This window comes from Geospiza fortis, unplaced genomic scaffold, assembly GCF_000277835.1.
Source record: "Geospiza fortis unplaced genomic scaffold, GeoFor_1.0 scaffold428, whole genome shotgun sequence".
Classification (NCBI taxonomy): domain Eukaryota; kingdom Metazoa; phylum Chordata; class Aves; order Passeriformes; family Thraupidae; genus Geospiza; species Geospiza fortis.
This window is the reverse complement of record NW_005054409.1, coordinates 866100-878130: the sequence shown is the minus strand read 5'-3', so window position 1 is coordinate 878130 and position 12031 is coordinate 866100.

Below are 12031 nucleotides of genomic sequence, written 5' to 3'. Positions count from 1 at the left end.
GGCCTCGGGAAGCGCCGCAGGAAAACAACACCGTCACTTCCGGGGAGGCCGCGGTACCGCGTGGCGCCCCCTGGTGGCCGGGAGGAGCGGCGGGGTGAGGGCGCGTCAGGCCCTTCACGCCAGTGACAAGTGACAGACGAGAGGAGATGGCCTGAATTGTGCCGGGAGGCGTTTAGACTGGATAATAGGAAAGGTTTGTTCAGTATCTGTGTAATGTCATACTGTTGTTGGAAGCAGATTATTTAAAGTGATACACCGACGGTATGAGGCACGCCGCCTGTCCTTGGGGCGGTGTTATCTTTTTATACTAAAAACTACGGGTACATTATTTCCCATAACTTCCCAATATTATCACCTATGTTAGACAGTGAGCTTCTACTCTAAAGCAATCTAAAAGTGCCAACATCACAGCAGAATATGGAGGCCAAGAAGAAGGAGAAAGGCTGGATACACCCAGATCCCTCCATCTTGCCCCCTGAACCCCCATTCTAAAAAAACTCCAAAAATCTATTTTTCACCCCTTGACAAACTAACTGTTATTCTACTTAAACTCTTTTGACTTGTAATTCTTCATATAAAGGTTGGTAATTGTTTTTTCCAAGGGCTAAATCAAGGGCACAGGGGTCTTGGGCTCTGTGCCAAGGTCTCTGAGTCCCCTGGGCAGGGGCTCGAGCCCTCCAGGGCAGCCAGAGGAATTTCCTGGGTTCTGACAACGGTATAATGACAGTAATTGTGAGACAAAGCCAAAATATAGCTGCTTTTTATCAAGGAATGTAGCAAAAGAGGTAGAATATGATTTTTACAGGGGTCTTTCCCTGTTTTAGTACAGCTGGTTTTACAAAAGGGTGCTTGACAGGTTCTTTAAAGAGAGTCTGCATGCAATTTATTTAGCTGTCTTCTCTGTTTAGCTTGAAAAATCTTTGGGGAAAAGTCTCTCTGACTGTGTTTGTGCAGTGCCTCATGCCATGGGCCTTGGTTGCAGATGACAGCTAATACCAGATAAATCATGGCCTCAGGAAAAATTTCTTCTCCAAAAGGGTTGCCAAGCACTGGGACAGGCTGTCCAGGGAAGTGGTGGAGTCATGGTCCTGGGAGGTATTGAAAAGATGTGTAGATGTGGGACGTGGAGACGTGGTTATTGGTTGACTTGGCAGGGTTAATGACTGGATTTGATGCTTTTAGAGGTCTTTTCCAACCTAAATGATTCAATGAGGCTGGTTACTGGCCAGCCACACAGGGTGCAAATGCCATGTTGGAAGGTGGGATACCAGTGATATCTGGTATCTGCTGCCTTCAGGCTTTGAGGACCGAGGCAGCTGGGAGGGACTGAGTTCCTTAGAGTGCCCATCCCAGAGCTAAATGCTTTTGTCATCAGCCTCTCAGCATTTGTGATACATTTCCTTATTTACCTGATTTTCTCCAGCTATTTCCATCTTGTGGCTTGTGAAGTCCAAAGGGTCCAGAAAACCAGGAAAGCTTTGAAGAATGAGTAAGAACTCCTCTCAGATGGTTTTTTCACCTTTAGGTCCTCACAGATTTCTTCCTTGTCTTGCCCCATTGTAATCTCCATTGCTTCAGTAGCTTTTTGGAGAGTTGTAACCACAACTGGCTTTTCACCCACTTTAGATAACCTGAGCTGTGTGTCATGTCTCTTCCTTGTAGAAAATGGCACAGTGGTTTACAGGGGTTGTTTAACCCCAGGCTAGAGGGTTCTGGATTTAGAAGTTGTGCACTGCTTTACCTCAGGCTTGAATGCAATTGCTTTGCAATGAGGAAGCAGGAACAGCCCTCCTACGCTTCTCAGAGCTCTCTAAAAGGAAATTATATCACATCTGATGGTGATAGCATCCAAGAATGTCTCTGTATGAGTCCTGGGGGAATGTGCCCACATTTGGGTAAGGGCATAAGTCGGGAAGCTGGAGGAATACTCTGTAGTGGACTTTGTGGTAAAAGAATCCAGATGCTTGTATCAGAGTGCCAGCTGCCCCCTCATTTACTCTAGAGTCCACACAACCTTAGACCTTCTTCATTTCCTTCTCCAGTCTGACACTGGCCTGGTTCTGGCAGGGATACAGGTAATTTTCTTCCTAATACCTCGTGCAGTTCTGTGGTTTGGATCAGGTATGAGAATAACTGATAACACACTGATGCTTTAGTTTTTGCTAACCAGAGTTTATACTAAGTCAAGGACTTTTCAGCTTCTCATATCCTGCCAGCAATGAGACTGGGGGACACAAGGCAGCCAGGACAGCTGACCCCAGCTGACCAGAAGGATATTCCATACTGTATGGCATCACACTCAGTATGTAACTGGAGGGAAAGTTAGTTGGGGGCTGCTGCTCAGGAACTGGCTGGGCATTGCTCAGCAGGTGGTGAGCAATTGAATTGTGCATCACCTGTTTTGTAGGGGTGGTGAGCAATTGCATTGTGCATCACCTGTTTTGTATATTAGGTGGTTATTGTTGTTGTTGTTGTTGTTTTCTTCCTTTGCTGTCCCATTGGACTGTCTTTCAATCCAGAAGTTTTCTCACTTTCACTCTTCTGATTCTCTCCCACATCCTTCCATGGCTGGGGGAGAGTGAGAGAGAGTCTATGCACCATTGGGGATTAAACCATGATAGACATTATATCTCAATTAGAGACAGTCCAAAAGGAAGGAGGAAAGCCAACTCACACACAGTATTTGTGAGAAAGATGCAGTTACTGTCAGGTGACTCCTAGACCAAAGATCCCCCAGTTTGTTTGGTTTTTTTTACAAAAAAGGTGTCAGGGAGGAGTAAAAGGGACAAAGAAGCAGCTGATTAGTATATGTTGAAACAAGTTTGGCAAGGTTGTAAAGTAATGCTGTACCACTAAAAGTTGCCTAAAAGTTCACTACTGATGATTTAACTTTCCACATTGCTCTTTGTCCAGTACTTCTGGTTCTGTGCTTTCTTGCCTCCAAATCAAAGCATGCTGTAATGTAAATCCCCTCTGTGATCAAGACTTTGTCTTGTCCTATGGAGAAGAAGTAACAATCTCCAGAGTACTCCATCTCCCAAAAGAGTTACTGTATGCATGCAAATATGTGGTTATGTTGGTTTTGGTTTTTTGAGGACATTCACCAATATGTCCCCAAAAAAGGAAAGAGAGAAAAAGATCTTTGGTGCCATCCATCCACTTGAGATTTCTCTTTTTGAAGGGATTACAAAACCTTCTAATCTATAAGAAGAGGTGATATCTTTGTATTTTCACTGACACCTCATGAAGAGATCCACTCTTGCTTCCTGTCTGATCTCCAGGATGGCAAATCTGTTTGACTCCTCTTTGCCTTGAGGTCAGGGCAGCGTTTTCTGAGGGACATGGATTGTTGAGATGGCTGGGTCAGGTCTTGACACAGTTCAAAGCTCCTCTGTTCCTCAGAACATCTTCCTGAGGCATGTGCTGGCAATTCGCTATGGTCCCTGCTTGCTTCGTTATGGATCTCTCATGCTCTGACTGTCTCCAGTCACACGTGCTCCTTGGCCCTCGGGTGGGCAGCTGGAGCTCCACTTGCTGGACAAACCCATGGTGCTCATGAAAGCTCCCAGTGTGAGATCTCATCCTTGGATCACACAGTGGAAACTGTTCCTCCACACTGCAAAAGGATTTCTGCAAGTTGCCACCATTCTGAGGAGCCCTGAGAGTGTGGAAGCTGTTTAACTGTGTGGTGAAAGCAGACAATTCCTTCCCTGTGCCAGTCCCTCATCCATGCAATGATGCCTTAGATGACATCACTGTATAAGATATTTTTTAACACAGTGAAATGTGTGCTTTTCCAGCTGTATTTCAAATTATCAGTTTATCATACATGGCATTACTCTACTCATTAGAGTCAATTAGATCATTGCTATAAATCCAAAGCTTGACTATTTGTTTTCTACTGCTCCTGTTTTGCTTTTCAGGGCAGTCCTGCTGGTTTGGTACCACTATGGCTGTGTATTTCTGTCTCTCATGTGATTAATAAATATATTTGCTGTCAGGGGTGTAGTCAGGCCTTTAAGCCCTCACAAAATCATCTGCAGAGTCTTGAGAGCTCCCAGCAACTGAGCTTGGGTCTGGAAGCAATAGTGTTACCTATGTTTTCCCCATATCCAGGTTTCTGCAGACCTCTGGAACAACCCCACAGAGTTAACCACAAAGCTACTTTGAAGTAATTTCCTTCAAAACATTAAATATGAAATGAAGACTGGAAAGGGAAATCTAGAAGTTATTCAAAATCTTGGAACATTCGTAAGAGCCTTGTAAGCAATAGAAATAGAAGCTTAAAACATAGATGAGGTGTTTCATTCCAATTTCTAGCTGGTTAAGTGATTGCTCAGCTTTATCTGCTGCAAGCCAACTGTCAACCTGCAGACAGATTATTGAAGGCAGCTCAAATAACCCAGTTTCACTCAAATAACCCAGATGTCATCTATTTGCCAAAGTGGTAAAATGGATCAGAATAATTTTGACTGCTCTCAGTGGTTGTATTCAGTTTACATTTAGTTGTTTTCAGGTCATATCTTTATGGGCATCCAGTTTCACTTATCTATTTGATATTAGAACAGGGGAAACCCCCAGTTCAGCCAGCATATGCTTTCACTCACACACAGGAGGCAGAACTGATGCCTTGCAGCTGACCAAGATTGCAGAACTCATTTCAAGTAACAAGGGCACAGATGATTCTTGGAAACCCTTTTTAGATAAGTACATGGTTCCTTTTATTCATCTTCAAAACACTATACCAAAAAACACATTGGATAAAATTGCCTTTACACCATGACTAAGAATGTACATTTCTGGCAAAGGGAGCTCTACACCCAGTCTGAATTTTCTTTTTTTGTTAAAGCAGTCCTTAACTTTCTGGGAGGGATCAACCCACCCAATTCCCCATTCTTTGCCCCCACATCTACTTTGCCTACAGGTACCTCCAGCTTGTCACATCTACAGGCACCTCCAGGTGTTCTATCAGACGTGTTAGTATTGCTGCTAAGGATGGCAAACTGCACTTCCCTACAACCCTGACACTGGGGATGGGCCCATCCCCTCCATTTAGTCAATTTAAGCCACTCTGGGCTTTCACCTCTCCAAATAGCACACAATCTCCAGGAGATCAGTCAGAGAAACACTCAGCTAGAGAGAAGGCTGAGGAAGAAATTGGAGGTAGTGCTCCACCACAGGTATCCAAATCGCACTGCAAAGACAAGGAAAGCTCGCTGGGGAGGAAATGGCAGAAAAAAGTTCCCACATTTCTAACATAAATCTTCCAAAGTGTATGGCATCTGTGTATCATGAAGGTGGCATTTCAATTTGGTTTGTTTTGCTTTTTAAAGTATCACTTGATTAGTTCTCATGGTAAGTCAACCCCTGCAACTCCTGTCTGCCAGGACACACTGCTGGAATACACTGTTAAAATAGTTAGGAAAGTAGTGACACCCATATGGATGTTACTGGTTGGTAAGGCTAGTGTGGCTCTTAGAAACACACTTGAAATAATGTTTGGCTGTTAATTATTTTCTGATTTTGACAGGGGAGTATTTATGAGCATTGTTTAGGTTGTCTATAAGTTGTGTGAGTCTTTCCTATCCCAGCAGCTTTATTATCTGTAAAACTGAGGTGGTGTAAAAAACTCATTGTTGCTTCTAAAAAGCTTTGCATTTAAGAACAGCTAATTATTGCCAAACTGGTTGATATGTGAGATATCTGATGAAAATTCTGTTGTTTCAGGAACAGTATTTTTGGCTCAGCTAATGGCACTGTGTCATCAGAGTCCCTAAGGAATCGGTCCCAAGATGTCACTAGGGAGACTGCGCTTTTTTGACAGCAGTGGCCATTTGTGGCTGTTAAAGAATCCAAAACATCTTGGAGGAAAATGGTCGTGCTGCCTTTTTTTGTTGTTTTGGTTTTGGTTTTTTGCTGTTGTTGGTATTTTTGTAGCTGTTCTTTCTAGCACTCCAGCAGTGCAGGGCAAATGATGTGAAGCATTGAACATCCTTACTCCCAGCATCAGTTTGCACTACACATACCCAAACAACAAAGTCTTTCCAGGAAAGGTGCAGTTACAGGACTAAGCCCTGCAAATACAGACTGTGTTGTCAAACTGCATGCACTGCATTTTAGATCCATTCAAGCTTCCCCAAAGGAATATCTACACTTAACATCCCTTGAGGTTGAGACATTTTAGCTGTATTAACAGACACCATCCAAACACCAAATAGATCTTGTTGGATGGTATAAAAGCACATAAAACATCTATTTTTCTTCCACTTTAATGCATATAGAAGATAAATGGTTGAGCATAAAGTATTGTACTTCTGAGTTCATTAGCTTCTATTCAACACAGGCAAGAAATCTCTCAAAGTTATTACTAAATGATCATAGTTCTGTGTTGTCAGTGTGTTCCCTGCAGGATGTGTCCATCTCAGAGAAAATGCCCATGCAGGTGCACTGGCTGCCTCAGCAGAGAGGTCAGGGATTGAATGGGTGATGGAGTCTTCAGTATCTACACATCTCTGAAGGTAAATCCAGGGGGGGTCACATTAATGAAAATGCTGCTGTATGTATCTTACTGCTGAATAAAAGCACCTTTTTCAAATGTTGTCAGTCTGCAGCCTGACAGAGATTTAAAATTCACATAATCTCTCTTTAAAAAGTGCATGTGTGAGTAGATTTTGAACTCCATTGTACCTTGCAATGAAATTTTATTTTTTAGAACTGAAAAGCAGGCAGGTGGCTATGAATGTGTCTGAAGCTATTTCACCAGCCTGAAATATAAGTACTGTTGGAAAACATTTAGGAAAATAGAACATCTTAGTAGGAGATGCAGCAACTTTTCATGAATTTATTTTAGTTTGCATCAGTATTCTGAGCTACAGGGATTATTAGTAGAGAAACTCTCATTGGGAGAGGGGATTGATGGCGTTGAGGCAGCAGCCCTGTGAGTTGACAGGGATGCTAATATAGCCACGGCACAAGTTTAGAGAGCAGATCAGAGCAGCTGGGTGGGCTGATAGAGAGGATCAGGGCAGCCCAGAGGAGCAGTAAGAGGATCCAAATAAGTGGATTAGTAGCATACCAAAGCACACATTACTTTTAGTTTTCAAACTCCCATTGATTTTACTGCAAGTGCATTTTCTAATGTGTGGCAGGAAAAATGGAAGAGGATCAAGGCAGAATCGAGACATGGAGAGCAAGTCCCTGTGGCAAGCTGGAAATGGAGAGAGGCTGGGCTGGGGAGCACAGCATAACATGCCCACATCAGGCTCAGTCAGGACTTAGAGGAGCATGGCTGCTGCCTGGGCTTCACCCCACAGCCTCAAGGAGCTGTCTAATGGTGTTAAATGCTTTTGTTCCTGCAGCTGAGGGTGCATTCATTTTCCATCCGTAGCTCCAGCGATTGCACTCTTACATCTGCCTTCAGCTGCTGTGGCTGAAGCAAACTGACACCAAAATGGAGGAATAATTACCAGCATGACCCTCTTGGAACTCTCCCTAGCAGGAGGCTCGCTGGGCTGCTGGACTCTGAGCTGAGCTTGCTGCAATTTGTGCCTGCAGCATCCATCAGAACTGGGAGTGCTGACTGCTGTGCTTGGGCTGGCATCACTGACATGGACTCTGGGATGACCCAAAGCTCAAATGTGCCCTTTCGGAGAACACCAGCCAGGCTTTACATTTCATCTCTTAGGCAGAGGTGGTAGTGATGCAAAGACACATCCAGCCTAAAACTTCTAAGCACTATTACTCTTTATATAGCAGAAAAGTTCAAATTTCTAGGCAAAATAACAAGCCCTAGTCATGTTGTCCTCAGCTGCCTTGAAAGACTTGGGTTGCAAGGCCAAAATTAGTTCAGCCCATGGTTTCTCCATGTTGCAGAGAAGCAGAGGATGTCCATGTAGACAGATCTATTTTACTCTCCCACATCCTCTTTCATAAAAAAGAGCATTGTTGAGACCTTTTCTTCTTCATCCTTTAATCACATCTGCTGCTTAGACACCTTGGTCTCCTCTCCATTCCCAGTATTCAAATCCAACCAATCCTGGTTTGTCCTAAGGATGACCTAATATCCAACTATCCCACAAGTATTGGATCAGAGTGGGTGACCATCAAGCACTGACTCTTAGAACACAGTGCCCTTCTTGCAACCTTAGTCCAAGCTGTACATAAATTCAGAAAGGGGGGGAAAGTCCAACCTTACAGTCAAAAGGGGGTTTGCATTCTGATATGGAAATGTTTAGAAGGTTTGCATTCTGATATGGAAATGTTCAGAAGGTTTGTGACTGCACACACAAAGAACACTTTGTACATAGATTCAGTTATATTCTTTATTGTTGAAACAGTTCTGGAATGTTTTGGTCTCCCTGAGCTGGCAAACAGATGAAAACATTGGTCTGTCCTGTAATTTTTTTCTTTAAAATTTATATGAGAAAGATTAACAAGCAGCAGGATGGACAAGGCATTTCAAAACTGTGTTCCAAAAGAAAAAGAGAGTAAGGACAGAGACATGAAATGTCAATACTGTGACTCAAATGGCCAGGAAAAACTTAAGGAGGATTGGAAAACAAGTTAAACTGCACTCCCTACTTCAGAATTCTTCAGGACATCCAGACACCTTCCTCTCTAATGAGTCCTTGGATATGCCAGCCTGAGAGCCTGCAGAAAGGGAAGGTTTGTAGTCAAAGAGCAGAGCACAGTGTGGCCTGTTGTCAGCTTTGGGGCTAAGTACTGCCCACATATGTCATATGACATCAAAACCACCACTGGAAACACTACTACAGCTTATAAAATCCTCAGTGCCATTCATTACACATAACTAACCAAAATAGCTCACCTATTAACCTGTCACCTGTGCAGCTCCTGGTCTCCAATTTACCTCTTCACCCTTCTCCTGCTCCCTAATACCACACAGAACCCCGTCAGGCTCCAGGATGAGTGGTAATCATGGTGCTATTAATGTGACAGTCAGCAGCCTCTTCCCACTTCACACAGCCTCACATGAATTCCTTGACATTACACTTTAAGCCCCAGATCGAATCACTGAGTTTATGAGACTTTCTCCACTATAATTTTTCCAACTGAAAAGCTGAAGTGGTTCTTAGTACACTTATTTAATTCTCCTCAGCTCTTGGACTCTTTAGTCATGTTTGTCCTCTACCATCCTACTTCTGAATAACAAAATACTATCATGAACTGGACACACCTGGAAACAAAAAGTCTGGGACATCCTGTGTGAAGAGCACAGTAGATTAATTATATTTAATCAGTTAGCTCATGATCTGAAATGAAAAAGAAAACTATTTTGCACACCAGAAAAATTGTTGGAAAAATTACTATCAGAATGGGGAGGGGATATTTTGAAAGTAACTTGAAGGATAATAAAATGTTAACTAGGAAATCATCAGGGATGATCATACTGACTTGGGACAAGACAAAGCCCTTATTCAGTTGGCCAATTTCATGGCATTTTGAAAAACACACTACTCAGTCAAGGGTTTGAGGAAATACTTTTAAACCATTCATGAATAGATACAAAATGCTCAGAATTTTTCATATTTTCACCAGAAAAAAAAGGATCTATGGATTCTTAATATGTAATAATAACAACATGATACTGAGACAGAAACTGAAATAAAAGATGAAATTAAAAGCTGTCTGCCCCCCAGAGCCAGTGTGCATTTTATCCTAAGTCACTTGGCTGCCACAGCGATGCAGGCAGTGACTATCTAGGGTGACACAAGGCAGCCATTCTAATGGGATAAAGAGGACTTTCATCTCTGCATTTCTCCAGCTGGAATAATGCAATGGTGGCCTGTGACAAACGAGCAGATGATCCCAGCCCAGTTTTAGGATGCCCACCCCAAAATGCCCAACAACAGACTCCCAGCTCCCTGTACATGGGAGCCTTTGAGTTTGTGTAGTTTTTTCTCAGTCCCAGCTGAGAAGCTCCAGCAGTGCAGGACAGAAAGCTGCTTCCAGCTACCGGATCCTCCTACGTGTTGTATGGATAACTACAAGACTTTGACCTAAAGTCACCTTGTCCTAGTTTCTAATTCACTTTTATGCAGATGAGATGGCAGGACTGGGGCTGTGGTATCCACACTGGCTCGTACTTTCATAAATGAAAGCTGCAAGATTTATTCATCTGAGTGACCACAGTTAGGCTAGCTTGCAGGATCAGGCTTATTCTGCATGAAAAGGATGGATCTTTTTAAGTCACAAAAAGGAAAATCAGAAATATCAGTGGAAAAGGGGATGTGCTAACTCTTGGAAAACATTACTGGAAACTGCATTGCCCAGACTGAAATGTCATTTAAAGCCGCGAGTGCCCCTTTAAGCAAAATATCAGCACAGGGAAGGAAGAACTAAAAACAGTAAGAGAGCAGCTGATAAAACATTGCCATCACATTTTCATAAATTATATCCCAAAATATTTCACAAAATTGAGTAACAGAGGAAAACAGAAAATATTTTTGTAGCACATTCCTTTGGCAAATGCAGGATAAAGCTCATCATGTGAGCTGAACTGTAAATGAGGGCCTTATGCTTTATAAAAATTCTCCTATTGTCCCAAGAAGGATGAGAGTCAAACAGTTTCAGCATGTAAGTCCTGTAAATAAAGTTTGTTAGCAGACAGGAATCAGCATACTGTTTGGGGAGGGGGAAAAAAAAAACGAGAGAAAATACTCTTTTTGTAGGAAAAATGTAGGCATGCTGCTGCTGCATTTCAGACCAGACTTCATTACACTGTACCAGAGATTAATTGGACCCACAAAATCCAGCAAACAGCATATGACATCCATCTACCTTTGCTGCTTCAGCATCCTCCCAAAAATATATAATGCAGGATTTTAAATAGTACGTTAGCCCAGTTTCCTTTCATAAAGTCTTACAGAGAAGTTGAGGAAAATTCCAAAAGTAGCATACTGATTGCCTCTGGGATTTTCCACTTAGCAGTTTAATAGAAAATTACACCCCTACCCAATCTGTGAGGTTTCCATAACCTCCCTCGTGAATTTAATTTTCCAGCATATAATAAATTTTACCATTAGGCATATTTTCTGATATTGCTTCACCATTAATGCTATTTCCCAATTTTTCTTTTTAGAACCACATATACCCTCTGTGTGGTGTCTGGATGGCACCTTGCACTGAAGAATTCAGGTCTGACTGTGTCCATGCACACAGTCAGGATACAAATCGCTACTGTTAGTATTCAATTTGCTTCCCTCCTGCTCATTTTATGTCATTATTCCAAGTGATAGGGTCGGTCAATATTACTGGAGTTAACGGGATTCTCCTGGGTACTCTGAGGAGACCAAGGCAAGATCTGCATTTGCATCTGTTCAAGTAGGCGTATGCAAGTATCACATAGTCTTCTCCTTGTCACAACACAGTCTGACTACATGTAAAACACAAGATGATGATCGGAGCTGTGTTTGCAGTTATCAGCAGTCATAACTGTAAACGCCTGGGTCCTTTCTCTACAGGCAACAGGCAAAAGCACTCTCGGCTGTAAAAAAAAAAAAAACACCCTCAGTGAATTTAGCACAGTGAGCAAACTGGAAGTGTGGCTGAACGCGTCAAGTGGTGAATAAATCAAAGCACTAATTTCAGCTGTGTTTGGGCCAGCCGTATGGCTGCAGTGACCTCACGGTGACCGTCGGGAGGGCTGCCAGACGCCCTAAATCTCGCTCCTCTGGAGAGCCGAGACTCTTCCTCTTGCTAAGGCGATCCAGTTTGTGGCTGAGGGACTCCCTTCCTCTTGCTAAGGCGATCCAGTTTTTGACCGAGGGACTCCCTTCCTCTTGCTAAGGCGATCGAGGGTTGGCAGAGCTCAGCCCAGCTGGCGGCTCGGCGCTCTTCTCCAGGCCTCGGTCCATGACACCAGCGGACACATGGCTGCGATAATCCCTGTAAAACACGGCAACAAACAGGTGTTGCCATCAGTTCCTGAGGTTTACCCACTTCCGCACGCCAACTTCAACCCCCTCCCCGCCGGCCCTGGCCCGGTCCGCCTAAACACGACGAGTTTCCC